The sequence below is a fragment of the Neofelis nebulosa genome, chromosome 11 (assembly GCF_028018385.1).
Source record: "Neofelis nebulosa isolate mNeoNeb1 chromosome 11, mNeoNeb1.pri, whole genome shotgun sequence".
Classification (NCBI taxonomy): domain Eukaryota; kingdom Metazoa; phylum Chordata; class Mammalia; order Carnivora; family Felidae; genus Neofelis; species Neofelis nebulosa.
The window spans coordinates 2,702,467-2,714,724 of NC_080792.1; the positions used below are offsets into that span (position 1 = coordinate 2,702,467).

The following is a 12,258-nucleotide window of genomic DNA, read 5'->3' on the forward strand; positions in this document are numbered from 1 at the left end:
GACGTGCCAGGTGCCCCGGACGTGTTCGTGTACGTTTACGTGTGTCACTTAAGGCAGGGAACACCCGGCACGTCGTCCTGCGGGGTCTCGCTGGAAGGCCTCTGACACCCGCCCGCGGCACACGCTTCACGGCCGAACTTAGAACCCAGGCGGCTGGACCGGCGAAGACCGCCCCAGACGTCACCGATGTTCCTGTCGTCGGGTGTTAACGCATTAAAATGTACACTTTCAAAGGTGTTGGTCTTTTATTTCTGTTGTTGCTCATACCAGCTTCCACAGAATTCCGACACTAAGGGGACAACAAAGAGTGAGGTGACATGATGGCACAAGGAGCCAAAGAAAACTAAGCAGAGGATCCTATTTGAAAAGAAACAAGCTCAGACAAGTTATCTAACCAACAACAGCTAGCCAATGAGTGGAAATGGTACTGAATAACGTTCGATCCGCTGTTTTTAACGTTTCAGTGTTTTTCACAATCCTGCAAATACCATTTTACAGATGATCCTGAGGTTCAGAAGGGTTAAGTAATTTGATCAAGAGAACCTAGCCTGTCAGCAAGTCCAAGGTGCAAACCAAATCTCACTGGTTCGTCCCATGTACACAGTTGCATCAAAGCAGAAATACGCCTAAAGTTAGACAAAGTAGGACAGTATTAACGTGTGTATCAGGGCTAGCATAGGTATAAGGCTGGGAAGATAGACTGGAAGCAGATAAGAATTTGTTGGATGATGACGATGTGTATAAATGTTTTGTTCCAAATATTTTGTTCCAAAGAAGATGTGAAGCACAGGAAAATACAAATGAGGAAATTGGGATGAAGGAAGAAAGTAGGAAACCAAAGGGAGTAAGTGCCTAAACTAATAAAGTCCAATGTACTTACAAAAGGAGACTAGGAGTTGAACTGCAGGTGTCTTAGCCCAAGAAATAGGCATGATTAGTTATAAGATTCTTACTTACCCATAAAAAAACAGCTGTATCCCTATCACCGTATCCCTATGTAGTTTCCTACGATTGTTTCTTTCCTTACCATCCGTATGCATACACAACATATCTGTAAACCAAGGCGATTTGACTTCTTGTGATTTGGATGTCTTTTATTTATTTTTCTTGCCTAATTGCTCTGGCTAGGACTTTCAGCACAATGTTGAGTACGACTGCTGAGAGCGGACACCCTTGTCCTATTCCTGATCTTAGAGGGAAAGCTTTGAACATTTCACCCTTGAGTATGAGGGTAGCTGTGGGTCGTTCATATATGACCTTTATTGTGCTAAGGTACATTCTTTCCATACCCAATTTGTTGAGAGCTTTTATTAGGAAAGGATGTTGAATTTTGTCAAGTTCTTTTTCTGTGTCTATTGACATGAACATGAATCTTTTATCCTATTAAAGTGATGTATCACATTAATTTGCATTGCTTTCCAAGGATAAATTACATTTTATCATGGTGTCTAATTCTTTTAATGTGCCGAATTAAGTTTGCTAGTATTTCATTGAAAATTTTTGCATTTATATTCATCAGGGATATTGGCCTATAGTTTTGTTTTGTTTCGTTTTGCTTTCTTGTAGTATCCTTACCTGGCTTTGGTATCAGGGTACCCTGGCCTCCTAAAATAAGTTTGAGAGTATTCCCTCTCCGGTTTTTTGGAAGAGTTTGAGAAAGATTGGTGTTATTCTTTAATGTTTGGTAGAATTCACTGGTGAAACCATCTGTTACTGGGCTTTTCTTTGGTGGGAGATTTTTTGAGAGAGCAAGCAGGAGAGAGGCAGAGGGAGAGAGAGAGAATCCCAAGCAGATTCCACACCCAGCATGGAGCCAGACGCAGGGTTCAATCCCATAACCATGAGATCATGACCTCAGCCAAAATCAAGAGTCACTCAACTGACTGAGCCATCCAGGCGCCCCACCTCTGGTGGGAGACTTTTTTTTATTAGATTCAATCTCCTTACTCATTGGTCTGTTCAAATTTTCTATTCCTTCATGAGTCAGTCTTGGTAGGTTGTATGTAGGTTAGTTTCCTAGACTCCTATTCCTAGATGTCTCAGAGGGTTCCATGGAAGGCTGCTCTTTTATTCCATCTCATTTTTAAATTGATACCTATAGAGACACAAAAAGGGGGACATAAAACCTATGCTCCCCAGAACCACCACACAAGGCACAGCTGGAGAATAGGACCAACAGCCTGGAAGACTCCTAGGTGCTCCTCCCTGAGGCTGCCCTCTTCCTACAGGTATCTGCTCCCCTGACACTGATAACCATCCCCTTGCCTTGATGATTGTACTGTCTTTTTAGATGGCTTTAAATTAATCTATTGGTCAGTTGGTCTAGCTTTTCAACTTTCAAAGTTTTTCCAAGTTCTTCTGTGGCTTGTATCTTTGTTCATATTGGGTTTGTGAGATTAATCGGTGCTGATACATACAGCTGGAGTTCATTTATTTTCACTGATGGACAGCATTTCATTGTAAGACTATGCCACAGTTTATTCATTCAATCCATTGTTGACAGACTTTTGGGTTATGTCAAGTTGTTTTTCTGTTGTTTTTGTGAACACTGCTATGACTATTTTTGCACTTGCCTTCTGGTGTTGAGTTTTTTGTTTTGTTTTTTTTTTTAACACTGGATGAAAAATATTTATTTTTTGCTTTCAATTTGTTCCATGTCAACTAAGTTTACTTCCCTCTACTTTCTTGCCTTTTCTGGACTGACATTTTTTTTTTCTCATTCTGCTTTTTCCCTTTTGCTAGTTTGAAAATTATATTCTCTATTCTGTTCAGGGTAACTTTAGAAACTTCAAGATGATACTTATGAAAGTAGAATGTTAATCAACACCTTTAGTCTTCTCCTAATTCATATACTATTGTTTTTTGGTGTTTCAATTCTACTCTAAAATGCAGAAGATATTATTGTTTTATTTGTCTCATTTGTGTAAATTACATATATTCCAACTTTTTTGTCCTCTACATTCCTCCTTACACCTCCAGACTTCATCTCCTATCTCTGTTGGTATCATAGACACACTTCACAATTTCACTTAGTGAACACGGCTTAGCAACAAGCACTCTTACATTTTTTGTCTACCTGACAATGTCTTTATTTTGTCATCATTCTTTGAAGATACTCTTTCTGGTTAAGTAATTCTAGGTTGAACAATTCTTTTCTTTCAATCCACTGAAAATATTCCACTTTTAGCTTAGCTTCTGTTGTAATTGATGGAGAGTCAGTTATCAGTCTTCTTTCTTTTGCACGGCATTCCCCTCCCCCTCCCCACCACTGGAAACTTTTATGACCTTCTCTCAGCCATTGATGCCTTGCGTGTTCGTTAAGGTGTGCCTAAGTGTGAATTCTTTTCATTTATACATTCAGGGAGTCACTAGGAATTCTCAGGGATTATTTCTACAAAGATGGCCCTAGCTCCATTCTCTCTCTTTCTCTTGGAGTTCCAGCCAGACTTATGATAGGCCTTCTCATTTTATCCTCCATTTTTCTTAACTTTCCCTTCCTATTTTCTCTTTTTCTCTGTCCTCCACCTTGGATGATTTTTTAATATTTCTTTTGCAATTGACCAATTTTATCTTCTGCTATGTCAGTTAAACCTATCCATTGAGCTTGATAATTCAATTATGTTTTATCTTTTCTAATTTGGTTATTTTTCTAATCTACTTGGTAAGCTTTTCCAACTTTTTAATGACAAAATTATCAAACAAGCAAAACAGCTCGAAAATAGTATAATGAACTCCCATATACTGAACACTTAAGATTCAACAGTCTTAATATTTTTGCCATACTTGCTTTATCTATTTATTTTTCTATTGTCTTTCGTTTTTCTGGTGTGTGGTTTTTGTTTCCTGTTATTTTGTTTTTGCCAAGCTATTTGAAATAATCTGCAGATCACTTTACCCCTAACTGTGCCAGCATGACTCTCTTTTAAGAATTCATGCATTTCCGGGGTGCCTGGGTGGCTCAGTCAGTTAAGTGTCCGACTTCGGCTAAGGTCATGATCTCACGGTTTGTGAGTTCGAGCCCTGTGTCAGTTTCTGTGCTGACAGCTAGGAGCCTGGAGCCTGCTTCCGATTCTGTGTCTCCTTCTCTCTCTGCCCCTCCCCGACTTGTGCTCTGTCTCTCTCTATTAAAAATAAATAAATGTAAAAAAAATTAAAAAAAAAAAGAATTCATGCATTTTCTTGCAGAGCAACAATATCATTACTATACGTAGGAAAAGTACCAATACTCTCCTAATATATTTACTATCCAGTCCAGATTCAAAGATTCCCAGTTATTTCTAAGGTTTCTTATTTTCCCAGTCAGGATCCAAAAAGGGCTCATGTCTTAAATTCTTATTATGCCTCATTTTATTTTTAATAGCTTTGCTGAAATATAATTAACATACAATGAGCTGCACAAATTAAAGAGTAAAGTGTGATAAAACCTGACACATGTATACAAATGTGAAGTCATCAGTACAATCAAGATGTGAACATATCCTACCACCTAAACACTTCCTTGTTTCCCCATGCGCTCATCCCCTCCCTGATCCCCAATTCCCAGGCAACTACCGTTCTTTTTGTCACTGTAGTTGGATCACATTTTCTATAATTTTATATAAATGGAATCATACGATATGTATTCTTTTTACCTAACTTCTTTCACTCACAATAATTATTTTAAGATTTACCCATGTATTGTAGGAATCAATAGTTCATTCCTTTTTATTGCTAAGTAGTATTTATTTCCTTTTTTTATTGATATAATTTACATATAACATATTCATTTCAGGTGTATAATGTAATTATATGTAATTGTATATACTGCAAAATGATTCTGGTAAGTCTAGTTAACATCCATCACCACACAGAGTGACAATTTTTTTCCTTGTAGTGAGAACTTTTAAGATCTACTCTCTTAGCAAATTTCAAATATACAATACATTGTTACCTATTAACTACAGTCACCAGGCTGTACATTATATTTTCAGTTCTTACTCGTTTTATAAAAATATGGAATGCTTCACAAATTTGAGTGTCCTGCTTGCACAGGGGCCATGCTAATTTTCTCTGTATCATTCCAATTTTTTTTTTATTCCAATTTTACTATACATGCTGCCAAAGAGGGCACTGAATAGTATCTCATTTTATGGATATACCACAGTTTCTCAATCCAGTTTCCACTGATGGGCGCTTGGGTTGTTTTCAGGTTTTGACAATGATAAACAGGAGCCAGACGAGGTGATAAAACGAGGCACCTTGTGCGGGACACTCAAGGAGGTGCTCCCTCTCAGATTTGTGCCCATGTTCCACTCTCCTCACCTTGTACAACAAAACTGTTGTGAACATTTGCATTGAGTCTGGCCACAGGCCTATGTTTCCATTTTTCTTGGGTAAATACCTAGGAGCAGGATGGCAGTCATATGGTAGCTGTTTCTTCAACTTTTTTCAAGCCTCTAAACTGCTTCCCAAAGCAGTTATATCATCTGACATCTCCACCGGCGACGCACGATCACTCACCAACACTTGGTGTGGTCAGCCTTCTGGATTTCAGTCTTTCTAGTAGATGCGCAATGGCATCTCACTGTGGCTTTTATTTGCCTTTCTCTAATAACTAATGGTACTGAGTATTCTTTTCAATCTGCTCATTTGCTATCCATGTATGGTCCTTGATGTAGTGTCTGTTCAAATTTTTGCCCATTTTTAATTGGGTTGTTTGTCACACCACTGAGATAAAGAGTTATTTGCGTATTCCGGATACAATCTCTCTTTCAGGTATATGTTTTGTAGTATTTTCTCCTCGCACGTGGCTTGCCTTTTCATTTCCGTTACAGTGTCTTTTGAATTGCATAAGTTTTTGCTTTTCTTGAAGTTCACATTATCAATTGTTCCATGCCTGTTGTGTCATTTCAAGGAAACTTTGCCAAACCCAAAGTCACTAGGATTTTCTGTGTTTTCTTTCAGAAGTTTTAGCTCTTATATCTAGGTCTTTTTTCGTTATGAGTTGATTCCTATATATGGTATGAGATAAGAGTTCAGTTTCATTGTTTTTCAACAAGTGATCCACTTGTTCCAGCGTTATTTGATTAAAAGATGATTATTCCTCCATTGAAATGCCTTGTCAACATTGTTTAAAATTAATTAATCATATATGAACGGGTCTCTTGTGGACCCTGTTTTATTACTTTTTGTGTTTAGCTTATCTCCAATGCCACACACATTTCCTGAATTTTAAAATCAGCTTGTCAATTTCAAAAAAAAAATTTTTTTTTTAAAGCCAACTAAGATTTTGAGTAGAATTGCTTTGAATCTGGGGCGCCTTGATGGTTCAGTGGGTTAAGTGTCCAACTCTTGATTTCAGCTCAGGTCATGATCTCACAGTTTGTGGGATCAAGCCCCACATTGGGCTCTGCACTGACTGCAAGGAGCCTGCTTGAGATTCTCTCTCTCTCCCTCTCTCTCTGCCCCTCCCTTTCTCATGCTCTCTCTCTCTCTCTCAAAATAAATAAACCTTAAAAAATTGCTTTGAATCCATAAATTGATTTGAGAGAAATTCACACCTTAACAATATTGAGTTACCACAATGTCTCTTTCCACTTACTCAGGTGTCTAATTTCTCTCAGCTATGTTTTCTAGTTTTTGGCGATCAGCTCTTGTCCATCTTTTGTCAAATATATCCTTCCTATTTCATATATTTTTATTTAAGTTTCTTTATTTGAGAAAGAGAACACAAGTGGGGGAGGGGCAGAGAGAGAGAGAACCCCAAGCAGGCTCCGTGCTGCCAGCACAGAGCCCAACACAGGGCTTGAACTCACAAAACGAGTAGACCATGACCTGAGCTGGAGCCAAGAGTTGGACACTTAACCAGCTGAGCCCCCCAGGTGCCCCAGTATTTCACATCTTTCATGTTATGTTAAACATATTGTTTATGTAGTTTCAAACCGATTGCTTAATTTATTTTTTGATATTGGTTGTTTATCCTGAAACCTTGTTAAACTTAAAATAGCTTTTTCTATAGATTCCAAAAGATTTTTTTTTAAGTAAGTAATTATGATTTCTGAAAATAAACTGTTTTACTTCTTTTCCAATATGGAACCTTTTTTTCTTTCTTTTTCTGGCTTTATTGCACTGGCCAGAACTTTAAGTTTTTTTTAAAATCCTTTTAATGTTTATTTCTGAGAGAGAGACACACACAGCACGAGCAGGAGAGAGCAGAGAGAGAGAGAGAGAGAGAGAGAGAGAGAGACAGAATCCAAAGCAGGCTTTAAGCTGTCAGCACAGAGCCTAATGCGGGGCTCAAACTTACAGACTGCAAGATCATGACCTGAGCTCAAACTCACAGACTGCAAGATCATGACCTGAGCTGACGTCAGATGCTTAACTGACTGAACCACCCAGGCGCCCTGAGCACTGGCCAGAACTTCTGATAATAGCTATGGTACTAACGGGTAGATGGCGTAAGAGCAACTATCTTTTTCCTCCCTGATATGAGAGGGGAGAGGATTCGGTCTGTCACTATTAGGATATTAGCTAGAGGTTTTCTGTAGTTGTCCTTTATCATATTAAGGACATTCCCCTCTTTTCCTACATGGCGAGAGCTTCCATCATGAATGAATGTTGTTGCATTCACTAACATTTTGTTATGAACTTTGGCATCTGTGTTCATGAGGGATATCCTCAGTCTGTAGTTCTTTTGTTTTGTTTTTATTCCTATTATGTGTTTTTCTAGTCTTTGTAACAAGTTAATACTAGTCTCCTAACAGGAATTGTGAAGTATTCCTTTCTCTTGAATTTTATGGGAGAGGGTAACATGAGCACACTTTTCAAGTCTTACAATGTTTGGACTTTTCAATTTGCTGCTGTTGTCTTTTTCTTAGCTCCCAAGGATTAAGTTCCAGCAGACGGGATCCAAGCTAAGGCTAATGAGGAAGAAAACAAAAACATTGGGCATCCATCATTTGCAGCCAGGAATGTTTACATGTTTAATCTCTTTTAGTTGCCCTAGGTGCAGAAGTGTGCACAATGACTCCCACGTTACAAGTCTGTCAAAAGATGTTAAATAAGTTGCCTAAGATAACACAGCACAGGAATTCAGGTGGGGAGGCAGGTGTCGAAGTCTCCAGAACTGCAAACTAAAGTGTAGACCTAGGAGTCTGAGAAACTAAGATCTGGGAGTGTGAATTTAACATCACTCCAGAGTTGTTTACACTCACAGCTTGCCCATTGAACTAGACTCTGAAATCTACCTGACGCTGCAGCTGCCTGGAGTAGTTTCAAGAATAAACTGACCTAGTGTGACACGTAAGAAAATGGAAATAACATAAGTGAACCAACAACAATAATGATATACAATGAGCAGACGAATAAGATGATTGCTGAGTCCAAGGAGAACTCCTAGTGATACCAATCGGCCCCATCCTGTGACTCTTTCAGAAGCACTCAGTCGCCCAAGAGAATGGGCACAGTCCACACGCAAGGGGTGGTGTAAAGACTAGCAAAGAACTGATGGGGGGCGAGGGGTGGGGGGAATCTACGGCCTAACCGCACGATTGCAAAAAGCACAATCGGCTGATAGGAAATAAGGCATGATGTTCAGACATTCAAATAAGAAAGCAAGTGATGTGTGAATGCCTGGAATAATAAGGAAAGATGAGGCTTTATGAGGACGCAGAACAGGGTCCACAGCGGTGATGGGAGTACAGAGGTGGGAAAGGAAAGTGCTATCAGGGAGGGGACGATGCCAGAGGGCAGAACAACTGTGAGTGACCACAGGTTCCTGGGAGTAAGTGATTGCTTTGTTCTGTCTAGCGCCTACCTACCCGTCTTCTGCCTTCTATAGGGCCCACTGGGCACTCACGACGCACCAGGCACGACACCTCCCTCTTTCACCACACAGTTCCTCCACACCCGTGTCGACCAAAGTAACGGGTAAATAAAATGGGGAACATGAGGGGTTCATCTACCAGAAAGTTAAAGTGGTGTTGGAAGGAGAAGGCAGATTTTAAGTTCTTTATGCCAAAGACTACTTATCACAGAGATAACAGCGTTCGCTCTCGTAAACTGTATACACTAACAGAGTCAGTCATGGAAATGCCCAAGAAAGAACAGGCAAAACATCAAACTTCTGAATAAAATTTCCAGATTGTCCTGGTAATACGGACAATGACGCACTTAAATTCAATTCGGGGGCGTTCAGAAATTTCGCAGTCTTTGCAAGTTAATGCTTATTCACCCCCTTTCTCCAAAATGCTGTCTGTGTCTGTGCTGTCACCTGACCCTTATGACACCACGTGAGATGGACAAGGGGTCATGAGGACACCGAGGCCCAAAGGGGTGAAGTACCTCTCTTGCTCAAGGTTCACGGAAGGAAATAGCAGAGCTGTTCTCCAGACACCTTCCCATCTGCACCCACACCCGCTCTGTCTCTGATGTCCATGTTTATGCCCCACACCCCACACCGGCACCTTCCAGCCCCTTGGTGTCTTAGACTGTATTTTACTCTTTACGCACCTGCACAGAGGGCTGAGGCAGAAATCCCCATCTCGGCTGCGGCTCCCACTTTCTAGAAGGCAGCAGGTGCACACCACGCTCACTCCTCACACAGGGCACGTTACTGTGGCCCCGCAGTTCAGGAATGTTCTTTCTCATGGCATTGCTTAGTGCCTCGCGGTGCAGGGAGCTCAGCGCGATAACCCCGCGGCTGCAGACTCTCCCACAGAGGCTTCCTGGGGAAACGTGATAACCCATCTCAGAAGGACAACCGCATCCAGCCCTCGGACACAGCTGCCCAGACTCCTTCCACAGTCCGCAGCCGCCCTTCCTGGTGAGTGGAACACAGCGCCCTTTGACGTTGCTCGGTAGCCCTTGAGGAATCTTTCAAATTTCTGTTCCAGAAAACGTCCCAGAGCAGCGTCCACGAGGAACTTAGGTGACATGGACTATTGTTCCCAAAGTAGAACCCGCGTGAGTGCTTCCATTTATACGACTCAGCACTGGCCCCATGGAACCCCACAGGAATGCCACAACTGTTCGGGCCCGCTAGCCTAACGGCCTCAGCTGATAGCTTCGATTCATCCTTCCAGAAAATTCGAGGCTGTCTGCATTCTGGGCTGGAACAAGCGCCTGACCACTTTTCTCCCAAGTAGATAAAACATGGAAGGGCTCTTAATTATGCCTCATATTTGGGGGCAGGAAACCCTCATCCATTCAGTTGCTCCCTAAAAATAAGAGGTTTTATGTAAACAGGACCTTTCTGCCAGCCAGGTAAGCTCAGCTAACCCCAGCCTCACCTGCCCAGGTGGGAGGCCGTAGATGCACCACGAACCAGATCTTTTTACACACACTCAGCTCACAAGAACGTTCTTCGGTCAACGGTTTGCGGCCGTTACTCGGTGGAGCTTACAAACTTCCAGCACATTTCCTACCGTGGCCTCCCCGCAGCTGCTGACAGTAACCTTCTCAATTCCAGATGTCAGGCTGTGCGACCCGAGGAAAATCACCTTCCCCTTCTCGGTCTCAAATGGCAAAATTAGAACTCAGAGCTGAGCTCGTGCTCTCTGAGGTCCCCGTGCAGGTTTGGTGCGCTCTATGCTATCACCCCTGTACGCTTCAACCAGAAAACATCAAACACAATTTTTTTAGGAAGAGTCTGTTGAACACATACATTTCCAGGGCTCCCTGCCTGCCTGCGGATCGCAGGTGTGAGAGTCACGCTTGCCTGTAACAAAAACACCAATGTGCTAACAGTTCACTGGCAGACTCAGACCCCAGCTTCATTTGTGTGGCTCCGTGGTGCCAGCGCCCCTCTCTGGGGAGGTCAAGAGCACAGGGGCAGCCACGTTGAAAGAGAGGACAGCATCTTAGCCCGTTCGTCTTCAAACCTAAACACAGCCGGCCCACTGCCCGGGAAGGTCTCCCTGGGGCCAAGTCTGGGGACAGAGAGAGGGCAGGGGCTGTGCTCCGACGCCCCACCACCACGGCCCCTTCCTGTCCCTCTCCCGGTGTCCTTGAGGACCCCGGGGCTCACCCACTGCTCACACTTGTGGAGCGTGCCTCCCCCTCGCCTCCAATGCAAGACCACGTGCGCTCTTCTGTCTAAACGCATTCTCAGCTCCCTTGTCCTCCAGATGTCCTGGGAACCCCCAGGGCGGGCCCCCACACACCTGCTCTCTTCATGCACTGCCCATGCTTCCCCTGACTCCTGGTCCCCGTGTGGGACCCTCGCTCAGCTCATGCCCCGTTTCGCCCTGCTGTGGCCTGCCCTTGGTTGCCCTCCCAAACCGGCCATCCGTCCATCCGTGGTCTCAGCCAGCAACCCCCTGCGACGCACTCTCGGCTTCTCAAGCCGCTCAGGCCATGCGCTGTGGAGACCCTCCAGCACCTGCCAGGTCTCCCTGCACCCATGGCCCAGAGTCACCTGGAAGCCATCCTGCCGAACCGGGACGGCCTTGCTCCCGCCGAGCTTGCCTCTGGGTTGAGGATCTAGGTTCCCAGGACACGGTTTGCCGGCTTTCCCGAGCTGCTTCCCGCCTGCTCCACGGGGGCGCCTCGGGCTTTCCTTGCAGCCAGTCCCCAGAATCTGCTGACTGTGGCTCCGTGGCTCCTGCCCCTGCATCATCCCCATGGGGTTAACCTCTGAATCCTCCTGTCCTGCCAGCAAGGTTATCTTTCTAGAGTGTAAACCTGACCTTTCCACTCCTAAACCTAAATATTCGGAGGGTCCGCCAATTCCCGCGGTATGGATTTTAAACTCTGTTTTGAAATACATTAAAATGAAATAGAGGGCACCTGGGTGGCTCAGCCAGTTAAGCATCTGAGTCTTGATTCCGGCTCAGGTTGTGATCTCACAGTTCATGGGCTTGAACCTGAGCTCTGGGCTGACAGTGCAAAGTCTGCTTGGGATTCTCTCTCTCCCTTTCTCTCTCTGCCCCTGCCCTGCTCCCGATTTTTCTCTCTCCAAATAAATAACTTAAAAAAAATATTTCAAATACCTTGTGTAATGCTGAACTGCACAGAGGTGTATAAACACTAACACCTGCCCACTCCTCACCCCACTTGCCCCGACATCACAGGTGGAGGTGTCCTCACAGCTACTACGTTGCACAACTCCAGGGCACGCACACAGGGGCTGTGCCACTACCTGCCCCCAGGCTCCCCTCCACCAAGTCACCCCCAGAGACGGAGCCGGGGGGTATGTGTCGGCCCGCACGCTCCTCTCCACGGGGCCGCTCCCCCTGCACTGCTGAGCTGCATGGAGTATCGCTTTGCCTCCTCTTTGCA

The 12,258-nt window shown here is 43.6% G+C and overlaps 1 long non-coding RNA gene and 1 other non-coding gene across 2 annotated transcripts; both read right to left on the reverse strand.

The window, feature by feature from the left end:
• Window positions 1–1,568: 1,568 nt before the first annotated feature.
• On the reverse strand, window positions 1,569–10,314 carry LOC131489883 (uncharacterized). The gene is made up of 2 exons (XR_009250790.1): window positions 9,490–10,314; window positions 1,569–2,095 (listed from the first exon to the last, which is right to left on the reverse strand). It is a non-coding gene; the product is annotated as an uncharacterized LOC131489883 (long non-coding RNA).
• Window positions 4,987–5,090, reverse strand: LOC131490708 (U6 spliceosomal RNA). Its single transcript, XR_009251208.1, has one exon. It is a non-coding gene; the product is annotated as a U6 spliceosomal RNA (small nuclear RNA).
• Window positions 10,315–12,258: the final 1,944 nt, after the last annotated feature.